The sequence below is a fragment of the Chiloscyllium punctatum genome, chromosome 49 (genome assembly GCF_047496795.1).
Source record: "Chiloscyllium punctatum isolate Juve2018m chromosome 49, sChiPun1.3, whole genome shotgun sequence".
NCBI lineage: Eukaryota > Metazoa > Chordata > Chondrichthyes > Orectolobiformes > Hemiscylliidae > Chiloscyllium > Chiloscyllium punctatum.
This window is the reverse complement of record NC_092787.1, coordinates 60,432,407-60,444,812: the sequence shown is the minus strand read 5'-3', so window position 1 is coordinate 60,444,812 and position 12,406 is coordinate 60,432,407. Positions and strand designations below refer to the sequence as shown.

Here is a 12,406-nt window from a genome sequence, read left to right as displayed (position 1 = left end):
GATCAGCACAATTCAGGAAGGAGGAAGCATAATTGCAAAACAAAACAGGAATCTATGGGACTTTGAATCTGAGGCTGATGTTTCAATTTTAATATCCAACAGTCATTTGAAATTCTGACTTGTTTCCTTGTAAGTATACTTTTTTCCTAGTGAAAAAAAAACCCTGTCTATCTTGACTAAAAAAAGACAGCACTAATTTACAGAAAGGTACCATCACATTGACTGGCTCAGCTCATTCAATATTATCAATATAAAATATTGTTTTAAAATCTCCTGGAATGCTTAATTTGGCGGCTGGATGCCAATTCCTCTAGACTCCCAGCAATTCCAGGAGGGTTGACGACGCAATGCTTTACTACTACTGAGAATCGATGGAAGTTATTTACAAAAGTTCTGAAAATCTCTTAGTTGTGTACTAATAAATTATTGGCTGTAATTTTTATAACAGAGATAGAGGAAAATGTGACTGGTCTCATTAATCAAGGACTAATCACAGCAATAGATGAAAATTTATTTTGAGAGTCTATATTGAACTAAGAAAAAATGTATGTCGCTGTGTTAGAAGTAGATTATACATCAATGAGAGATAAATTGAGCAGGAGACTTGTAGGGAATTTGGAGGTTCGCAGCAAAGATTGTTGCAATAAAGCAAGATTTTAATCATCTAAATCTCGTCTGGAATAAGACATATTTTAGTGGTCAAAATAAATAGAAGTCTTACAAATCTTCAAGCATCACTTTCTGAATCAGTTTACTGCATATTCAGCAAAGAAATATGTTTATATCTGACCAAGCTCTAGGCAACAAAGCAGGATAAAGGTCTTGGAGGTTGCTTGCATTTGAAAAGCATTGACCATAACATGATAGGTTCAAATTGAAAACTGATTTTGTTTTAAGATGTCAAAGTTTTACACTTCCTATTTTCAGAGAGATTAAAGGAGTCTTTACCATCAATCAGAAACAGAATTGTATGAAATAGGTAAGGTCCATGTGATAAAAAACAACAGCTTGAACACTTTATATTCTTATAGAGCCTTTAGTATAATAAAATATCCCAAAGTACTGCACAGGATTGTTGTGAAGCAAGATACCGATTCACATAATGAGATATTATCTGGTAGACGACTAAAAGCTTGGTCAAAGAGGGTAGATATTAAGGAACATTTTAGAGATATAAATGAAGAAAGAGAGATCGACATGTTTAAGAAAGGAATTCCAGACCTCACAGCCTTGATAGATGAAGACACAGTAACCAAGATGGAATAATTCAAAGTGGAGATGCTTAAGAAGCCATAGTTAAAGGAGTGCTGATATAATGAAAGCTGTTGGAATTCAAGAAGAAAGAATTATAAGAAACAGAAAAATAATTTATGTCTTTTGTATATGGAGATAGCAATGAATATAAATCAAGAATCTGATGTTGAATTTGTATAAGATGTTGGTTAATCTGTATTTGCACTATTGCACTCTGGTATTTCACCTCATTGTAGACCCAACAAAAAGACACCATGAGGATTCAATTGAATAATTCCCATAAGTGAGGAGTAATGGGTCCAGATCAAAGCTTTTCTCACTACATCTGTGGGGGTTTTAAGAGAATCCAGAAATTATTCCAAAATTATTGAAAATTCTCAGATGTCAAGTAAAAAATTGTTTCCATTGATTCATCGAAAAGGAAGCAGAAAGTCAACATCCTTATGAAAAAAGAACTTCAATTTGTTTCATGCCATTCATGACTTTGAGACATTCCAAAATGTTTAAAGAAAAGATCTTCAGAAGAACTTATCACATGTTATTATTATAGAGCTCTAATGTGGCTATTAAACCAAACATCAATACTATTTAAAAGGTTTGGATGACTGTTAGAGCCTGGTAAAATATAAAGTGTATTCAACAAAGGAAACTAATATAAAATCGAACAGGTAGCTTCAAGTAAAGAGCTCACTTTACAGGCTAGTTTGTCTTTAATTCCAATTAAATTCTATGATAATTGTTGAAAGACTTTTTTAGAGGCAATGTATACTGCTATAATTAAGTAACCTATAGAATTTTCAGTTGAAGTCTTGCTGTGCTGCTTGCTAATTTAAGCTTGGATGACAGTGAATATGCCATTGACTGTGGTTTGACTTCTCCTTAAGATTGCAAGGTTCCGTCTTAGGGCAAAACAATTGTTCAATAAATAAACATTAATAGGTAAGATGAGCATTATACAAAACAATTAGAACAATGTAAATTTAGGAAGGTTCTGAGCAGCTTTGATTGCTGTAAATAGTTTTTTGTTCTATAAATTCAATATATTAGGGATAATGTCATTTATTTGTTATTAATAGTGTCATAAGACTTTCTGGAGCCCAGTCAAACCACGATATTGCCGTTGCCCTCACTACAAACACACTTTCTTCACTGGACCCTTCTGTGAATTGTATGTCAGAGTTGGGCTTTTGAGAAAAGCAGCTTTGTTTGCTTGAATGAACTGTCCTTCAGAGGAATAGAAATACTTTGTTGTAACATTTACAGGATGTGCCCTGGTCTGCAGTGAAATTAAAGCAGTGACCAGAAATAAATTGAATACTTTGCAGCAAATGCCAAAGGCAACTCAAATTCAACACACAATTTCAGGACAATTTGCTTGAAAACTTTTGTTCCTGGCAGCGGTTGTCATTCAGTCTGACACAATGAATATTTGTTAAGTGTGTGACATTTGGAACAATTTAGAACATTTAATCCAAAAAGTAGGAATATTGAGCCTTACTTCAGTTCTGGCAGCTTCTTACAGTATCCGTTATGTGATGGATTTAAGGGCATAACATAAATGAGGAAATAGTTCTGAAGAAGGGTCAATGGACCTGAAATGTTAACTCCGCTTTCTCTCCAAAGATGCTGCCAGATTTGCTGAATTTTTCCAGCAATTCCTGTTTTTGTTTCAGATTTCCAGTATCCATAGTTTTATTTTGAGTGTGATGGAAGTGGAGGATCAGTTCATGATTTTGCAGGAGAGCTGCTCAGGCGTCCCTAGGGAATGAGTAAGAAACACTGAGTGTGATAAATATTAGTAGTTTGAGAGGATGAGATGGGTGAGAACTGTTGAACTGGTATGATACATGCAATAATGAATTCTAACCCAGGCACCTTGGAGAGATGAGCATGCATTGGCAAAGTTAGAGTGACTGCAAGGCAGCAGAGAGGAGGTGGTGGTATTTATCCTTGAGGAACACAAAGGATCATTAGCTTTCTTCCTGCTTCACTCAGGACACAGTGCTGATCTGAAGATACAGCCTTTGTCCAATCCAGCTTGGTCTGACAGTTGGAATCCTGTAGTGGTCACCTGGAAAATGCACTGCCCTCTTCTCCTCCACCTCATCCACCAACATCTCCAGGTTCCTGTCTGTGAAACAGGAGCAAGCTTTCCTTTCCTTTGGGTCATGAGTTGAAGTTGACCATTGAGTGAGGGTCAGTTTCTGGCTTGCAGTGTCTGGAAACTGGAAAGCACTGGTAATGGCAAGCACTTCCACGTTTCCAACTGTGTGATTCCCCAAGAAAGGTTCCTAAGAGTCCAGATGCATATAAATTTGGTGCAGATTGTGGGGATAAGTGAGTCTGGCCATGGTGATCTGACTACCATGAATCTCATTCAGCAAAACACTAACTGAAAATGAGAAAATTCTAAACATAGGGAAACATGGCAGCCAGTTTATTCACACCAGCTTCCCACAAGTAATAATGAGGTAATGATCAGACTGACTATTTTATGGTAATGTTAATGAGTAATAAGTATTTCTTTTTCATTTTACATTTTTTCTTCTATATTGGGTGTTCTTTTTTATGTATTACTTCACATGCTTTGTTAAACATAAGCAAGAAACAAAGCAAATAGATTCACATACCATTCCTTACTAATTGTTTCCAGTTCTCTTGGAAGAGCAACATTTCAAATATTAACTCATCTGTTCTTTCCACAGATACTGTGTGGCCAGCTGAGGGTTTCCAGCATTTTCTGTTTCCTTCCCGGGTCTCTTATCACTTATTTGCCTTAATTCTATTAAATTACAGTAAACACAGCGGAATGGTAGCACAAATAATCTAAGAGAAAAAAAGGAATATTTTATTTATAGAACAATTCTTTAGATGGACAGGGATTCCAAATTAGTTTTGCAACATTTTGCTGATTACATTTTTTTAATATGTATTAATCCCTGCCTGGAGAGGAAATTGTGGTTTGTAATTCCTACACATTCTAATGCTATTTCCTTCCTACTGTAGTCTTAGTGGGTTCAGCCACTGAAGATATATTTGATTTAAAGTTTGAATTAAACAGCCTGCACTTTGGGGATTCAGCAAACATCACATTGCATCAAAATATCTCAGACAGCAGGTAACAGAAACACAAAACAAAATGTTCTATGACATTGCATTCAGGGACTAGAATTTGAAGTAAGTCAGTGTGGTCTTCATGACTTACTTTTCAACTTATTTGTGTCTTCGGCAAATTTTGCTGCCATAACTCTGGTGCTGACATTGAAATCATTGATACAGAACGTAAACAGTTGAGGCCTAGAATTTTTCCTGTGAATTTCTACTTGTTACATCTTGCCAGATTTGAAATGGCTTATTTGTTTTCTATCTGTTTTCTGCTTGCTAACTAATCCTCTAACTATGCTAATGATTGTTAGTCCTCTGTGGGACTAACTTTACAAGGGAAATCACTAGTGAGGAGCAACTGAGACAGCCACACTGCACCAACACCAGCAGCATTAGAATTCTTACCAATAGATTAGGTATCAAAAGCAGTAACTACACTAGCAGAAGCTACATTGTCTGCAGCCCTATGGCACTCCACAAATGGGGGACACTGAGCTGTATCTCAAGGCAGTGCTACCTCTAGCAGAAAGTACACTGACATGCGGAAAATATCATCAACATGATGGGACAACAGTGTATCGGGAGGTTCAGGCTTTTGTAGCAAATTACTTTGATCTGTAGCCATCTGAGTGAAGTGCTCCCATCAGAGAGAGCCAGGTGTGTGCAATTGTTGTGAATATCAATATTACTACTTTAGTATCAAATTTGACAGTTGTCCTCTGAAACAAATAGCCTTAACCTGTTTTTTATTAACACTCATATCCATTTTCAGTCAACTATTTATCCTCAGTAATTGCTTCTGATAATAGATGGTGACATCCTGAAAAATGTCCATCTTACAGAGGAGAAGCTGCTGGATGTCTGAAAATGCATAAAGGTGGATGAATCCCGAGAATATGATCAGGTGTACCCTAGAACTCTGTGGGAAGCAAGGGAAGTGATTGCTGGGCTCCTTGCTGAGATTTTTGTATCAATTGTCACAGGCTAACGTGGTGCCACTGTTTAAGAAAGGTGGTAAGGAAAAGTCAAGAAACTATAGACTGGTGAGCCTGACATTGGTGGTGGGCAAGTTATTGCAGGAAATCATGAGGGACAGGATTTACATGTATTTGGAAAGGTAAGGACTGATTAAGGATAGTCAACATGGCTTTGTGGATGGGAAATCAAATGCCACGAACTTGATTGAGGTTTTTGAAGAAGTAACAAAGAGAAATGATGAGGCTAGAGAATATGGATTTGATCTGTATTGACTTAAGTAAGGCACTTGACAAGGTTCCTATGATAGACTGGTTAGCAAAATTAGAAGTCATGGAATACAGGGAGAGCTTGCCATTTGAATGCAGAACTGGCTCAAAGGTAGAAGACACGTGGTGATGGAGGGCTGTTTTTCAGACTGGAGGCCTGTAACCAGTGAACTGCCACAAGGATCGGTGCTTTTTGTCATTTAGACTGCCAACTTGTGGTTGGGATAGTTTCCTGATGCCTCCCCCTTTTCTTGACTGGTTTCAGTACCTGCTTGATTTCCAGTGATAGAGGAAAACCACTCATGAGCACAAATGAGAAGCTGCTGTCGTAAATAAGATATATTTCTTAGGGTGACAGCAATCAAATATTGGTTAGATTAGTAAGTCAGACATTGATACTAAGACTATTGTGGAACCTATGATATAGGTCTTTAAGCTCTACCAGATCTTAAACTGTTTTGCCTTAATGCAACCTCAAGGTCATATGACATATTCAGATTGGGTGAAACTTAATGCAGTATCTAACATTAACCCTTTCAGAATCATTGAGTTATATAACTATATCTAATTTATTTATATCAGCAAAAACTTCAGCTCATCCTTTGGACAGACATATAATATCTAGTAGCAACTTTTGGATTTCCAATGTTTAATGGCATGCATTGAGACTCCAGTCGATTGAAGAATATTGACTGTTTCACCATAATTATTGATACAAAATCCAGAGCCAATTTCCATCAAAACAATTGAAGCATGGGTCTCAGATGCATTGGGATTTGACTGTTCTTCAAGCAGCCTTTTTAAAAAAAAACATATAACTTTAACTGTAAAATTTTCATGCCATCTCCTATCATTAAGCTGTCATCTACAAACTTATTCTGCTTGCTGTGTTTCATGAGGGCTGCCAGACTCTCGACATCAATCAATCAGATTGCTATCCTCCCATTTTTCTTCTTCCATGTACTGAGCAGTCAGGAACCACAGTTGTCTTTTTATCTTTTTTGTCAGAATGATCTATACATACAAAACCTTGCAGTTTGAAGAAACACAGATCATGAACAGAGTGACAGGGACAGAGACAGGGTACAATAGTAGGTAATGAATAACATATTTCAGGGACTAGGGATAACAAGACAAGTATTCTGTCACAGCAGCAATTAAATTGTAATGCTTAAACAAAAAGCTGAAGAAAATATGAAGGAAACAATTAAAAGTAAAATTGCCTTCATTAAACGTCTAAGTTATGGCATATGTAAAATCAATGGGGGGACTCTTCCTAGCGATTGAATAACCTGGTATCATTTGGGAAAATAAAGTGAGATTGGTTGAGATAAAAGTCTTGATGACAAAAGAAATAAACCAATTCTCCAGCAGAGCTTTGAACAACAATTTAAGGATTGCTAGTGAGCAGCAAGAGGTCTATTTACATCCATTTACCTGCATTGGCCTCATTGATATGCAGCTTTCCATTCTCACATCCATTGGATAGAAACAAGACAGTGACCATTCCCGACATGAAAATCAGAGCAGATCCCTGGTGATTCCAACTCGTTGCTTGCTCCCTCCATCTTGGACAGCAGTCACCAACATTTTAGTGCCCTCTATGGGCAGCAATTGTTGACACACCATTCCAATCCAAGACATTGGTCTCATTGCACCCTTATGGAACATTCTGAGGACATATTGTGCTATGTCAGGGAACTTTGTTTGCTGTCTTAGTGACACTCACTTTGTGTTTATTTGGAAGTTTATCTGTGCTTTGTCTTTTGGTGCTTTGCCTCCTCAGCCAGAGCTTAAAGGCTCACAATACTTTTGTCCTTTTGATGCAGACACGGGCTGCTTGTCATGGTTGTCAGCAGTGATCAATCAAGGCAATGGACATCTTGTTGTACAGCACCAGTGTCATCCCTGCACATGTGCCAGCAGTGCATATGAAAATCACTCTGAACCTGCTTCAACCAAATAGCCATGTTCCAAAGTCAAAGAGAAGTAGTAATCAGTCAAGCCAAAAGACACATTTTTCAGTCAGATGGTGCCAGCAGAATTGGTCAAGGGTCATGCCTGCTATTAGTCTAGCTTTTGGGGCTTTGAGGGTCAGGGAGTTCATATCACCACAGCCCAGGGAGTGGGCTACAGTCACTCCTGCAGGCCCAGTGCAACCAATGTGCAGAGTCATGGTGAGGCAGTCAGGGAGCTGCACAGAGGTCAGGGATCTGGTTATTATCAGTTGGGGCTGAATGGGAAAGTCAGACAGGTTGGTTGGGGGGGGGGGGGGTTGATGTGGGCAGAGATGGTGAGGGGGGGTCAGCTCACTTAAACTCAAGATGGCTAATCAGGAGCCGCTGCTGTGGTGGGGAAGGTTAGGGAAAGTCAATTGTTCAGGTTGGTGATAAGAGGACAGTGGGCGACACAGTGGCAAGTGGGTGGCACGGTGGCACAGTGGTTAGCACTGCTGCCTCACAGCACCAGAGACCTGGGTTCAATTCCCGCCTCAGGCAACTGTCTGTGTGGAGTTTGCACGTTTCCCCATGTCTGCGTGGGTTTCCTCCGGGTGCTCCGGTTTCCTCCCACAGTCCAAAAATGTACAGGTTAGTTAAATTGGTCATGCTAAATTGCTCGTATTGTTAGGTGAAGGGGTAAATGTAAGGGAATGGGTCTCGGTGGGTTGTTCTTTGGAGGGTCGGTGTGGACTTGTTGGGCCAAAGGGCCTGTTTCCACACTGTAAGTAATCTAAAATTATGAAAAATTGAAACACAATATATAAGTGGGGGAGAGGATACTATATTGGAGGACACAGATTATCGACATGCTTTGACAGGAGACACTTTATCATGGTGGTTGATATGACCAAGCTGTAGGCTACACTGGGTTTTGTAGAAGAGTAGCATTCCCTTAGATAGGGTTCTAAGATGGGATGTAGCTGAGGACATAAACTGTAGCTTGGTTCTTAAATAGCAATTCATTTATAAATGTGCACTTGTATTTGCAATGAAGTGTCTGCTGTACCATGTATTTGCCCTGAGAAGCATTTCCGTTTGGTTCCATTCCCATTACATTTCAGAATCATTGGCGACCTTTAAGCGGCATTTGGATAGGTACATGGATGGGTGCTTAATCTAGATTAGAAGTTCGGCACAACATCGTGGGCCGAAGGGCCTGTTCTGTGCTGTATTGTTCTATGTTCTATGTTCTATGTATGGTGAAGGGCAATATCTGGCTGGCAGCACTTGAGCTGGTGTACCGCTGGACTTTTAAAATGATGCTGATACCTAGATTATGGGAAGTCCCAGCAATGGTGAGTACTTTCATCATTGGTGAGAGGGATGATAGGACAAGCCAGCGCTATAGCTACATGGTGCATAGATAATGAGTTGAGTTGAGTTTTAAAAGGTAGCATCAGAAGACTCTGCAGGGTTCACAGACAGAAACCCTCCATGAAACTCACAAAAATTGATGCTTGTCCAATTTCTGCTAAAGTTCCACCAGAATATTTAACTTTTGATGTTAACCAAAAGGCTTCGATCATCCAGTTTAAAGTATCTACTCATTACAGTGAGAGGAAGCATTGTTTAATTGCATTGTTTTTATCTTCTAATGAGAATGATTCATGGCCATACATAGTTAATTGCTGCTCACTTTACAAATTAGTTTATATAATGGAGATTGAAAATATCAAAAACTGAGACATCTAAATAGAAATATTAACAGTAATATATTCAGGACACTCACATTGACTCAATTGCTCAGTTATTCAAAAGAATTAAATAGTGGGTTTGGGTGTTCCTATTCACTGAGAAATCCACAATTCTGGATTTCTGGAGAACCTGACAAAGTTAATGGCAAAATTTCTCTCCTTTTCTGAGCCAGTCACATTTACAGACTGTATGGTGGAATGTGGGAACCAGGCTGAAAGGAGTAGATTATGGCCTGGACAGGACATTGGGCAGACTGTATCATATTGCAGGGAATGGTTGGTCGATCTTGGGAGGAAGCAGTGTCGATTAAGAAGCTGAGGGGAATTCTCCTGCTCTCCTGGCCCACAGGGAGACCCCCTATCAGTTAGATTTAGGTTTACTTACACCCCCTCAGCTGTACTGAGGAATCCTAGCCTATAGGTTGAAAGTACACCGGTAGTTGTTTTTGAGTCATGCAGCCTTATTCATATTTAAATTATTGACCTCCCTCTGCAAAATTATCTTTCCCATAACCCACCTCCAAGGTAACTGGTTATGCTCACTTTTCATATTTTTACATTCTTTTAAGCCTTGTTCGTACCAAAGGTAAAAGTGCAGTTGCTTTTTAAAGATAGTTGATGATGAATTGATGTTGATGAGCTTCAATCCTTTGAGGATCCCTTTGCAAAAATAACAATTGGCATCCTCTTCATAGATAAAACATAATATACATCGTGGCAGAATCTTTCAAGCATTTCTGTCTGGAGGATCCCTCCAAATGCATACTTCTGGCACACTTCTGAAGAATTTGCAGATTTTAACAGCCTCCCAGGGGCTCCTTATCCTAATGTCTGGAAGCTGGAGCAGCATTCAGCTTAAGTGCTAAATTGACTGTAAGTGCCAAAAAATGTAGTGCAACCCCTACGTAGTGTGCAGGAACAGAAATATGTCTGAGTGTGCTAAGGTTACAGTGAAGATATACAATGCATAATTCTATTAGAATGCAATATTCTACTCTTGGCGTACTGAATGCTTGGACTCAAACATCAAGATACCTGCTGTGTTTGCAGCTGCCCAACTATCCCTGTACAGTTTGCAAAGTTATGCTTTACACAATAATTACAACTGATATAAATATGCAAAGATGAAAATGATGTAAACACATGAACCAAGGCCACTCAAAACATCATAAAACAATGCAAACTAAATGTTGCACATCAGTCAACAAAAGTAAATTCTAACCTGTACTCTTATGATCCTTGAAATCCCTTATTATAGTCTTACCCTAATGTGGACGTTAGGCAAATTGTGTTGGAGAAGTATGTTCATAAAACCTGTGACAAGGAATAAAACTGGGTGCTGACTGATGATTGTGATACTGTATTTTTTCGGTCATCTGCAAATTTTCAATCATTCCTCCCACATTTAAGTGTAAGTCATCAATACATACCACAAAGCATCAATGATGTCAAGATAGAGCAACGCCTTACCCTTTGGTGATCATTGAAAGAACTGAGGACCTACAAACGTGTAATTTATTCTATCTCTGTCCTATGTACTTTTGATAGAAGTTACAACACAGTATTGATATATACACCCATGTGCAGATTATTCTAATTACATATATCACTTTAATCCCAATGTTTCAGCCCCTTTTCCTTTGTTTACCTATTCTAGTCAACCCAATCTAATTTTGCCTGTGACCTCAGGACTTCATTACAGACATTACTTTCTTTTCTCTATCAACTTGCTCTTGTTTTCCCCCTGAAGGGAATGGTTCTTGCTGATTACAGCTCTATAGAGCAGTCACTTTTGAGTATCTCATAATAGTGGCTGATATTTATAGTCAGTGGAAAAATGAGCTACTTAACTCTTAGACCTTAGTCCGATTCAGTGTCTGAAATGCATACGTTCACACATTCCTATTGCTGTTTTATATGGAATTATCTGATAAAATATGTACCATGATCAAAATTGATATTCAGTATTAAGGGTATCCAGCTCTGCTAAATTACAGTAATCATATGTCTCAGTCACATCTGTGTGGAAACACACCAAAATTCCCAATGTGACAGTTACCAGCCCTTTCCCACACTAGCTATTTAATGTCCAATGATTAATTGCCAATTAGTGCAAATTAGCAACAGTTTTACACTGTAGGCCCATGGTCACCTGAAATAAGGTTCTCTGAAATTATTTCATTGTGAAATCTTGAAAACAGAGAAGACTTTTGCACTTTCAGTCTGGGCTGGATTCAAATCCAGAAGTGAAAGGTCAGCGTCGAATTTGTTGCACTTTCAGTGCCCTGAAGAGCTATTTTGCCTCTGTTCTATTCTATGTAAGATATCTGGACTGTTGCTGATTGCTGTGACCCTGCACCACATTCATACCGAATTAAAGTAATTCAGATAAGGCTTTCATCCAAAACACGAACTCTTGATAATGAGCGTATGTCAAACATTAAGCTTCATGGAGGTAACTTTATGTCTTTCCTATCTATTGGTTTAATTAGTTTACACTAATGCTAATTGATAATTACATCAGTAATTTAAATTATGCCAATGCTGGTAAATTGACGTGGAATATGCATCAATAGACCTGGATGAGAAGAGTGCAGAAACAGACCGACCTATGGCAGCTGAAAATCAATAACTTACTTAAATTGGGAAAATGTCATCAACTAATAGCAGTTCAATGGAACTTTGTAATAATTACAATTTAATGCAACTAGTGCAATTAGAAAATCAATGTAAAATCTGTTCAAGGTTTCCCTGTGAAGCACAGTGCCTGCTTCAGTCTATCAGTCAGATGCTTGAAGGAACACATTTGGCACAATCTGGCTGTTTTTTAAATCATAGGTTTGTTTCATTTATCTGACTGTTAATGTGAATGCAGTTGAATTCTCTGCTCAGTTTAGCCCTTCCTACTGTTGATCTCCAAGTTAGTTGGATGTCCCTTGATAAATCACTTGGTAAGATTCTTTTTCCTTTCAAGATAGAAAGATCTCACACTTCCTAAACACAATAAACTCAGTGCTAATTCAAAATGCATGAGATGGACCAACTGAATGGTCTGTAGAGATGATCTGTGCAACTCCTTGGCGTGTGGAGATTCATGGATATTTGAGGA

The 12,406-nt window shown here is 38.4% G+C and overlaps 1 protein-coding gene across 1 annotated transcript in view; it reads left to right on the top strand.

Annotated features, from left to right (window-relative positions):
* The window catches only part of LOC140469240 (multiple epidermal growth factor-like domains protein 9), a 329,117-nt gene that overhangs the window by 140,995 nt on the left and 175,716 nt on the right, over positions 1-12,406 (top strand). The gene's annotated exons all lie outside the window — the stretch shown is intronic.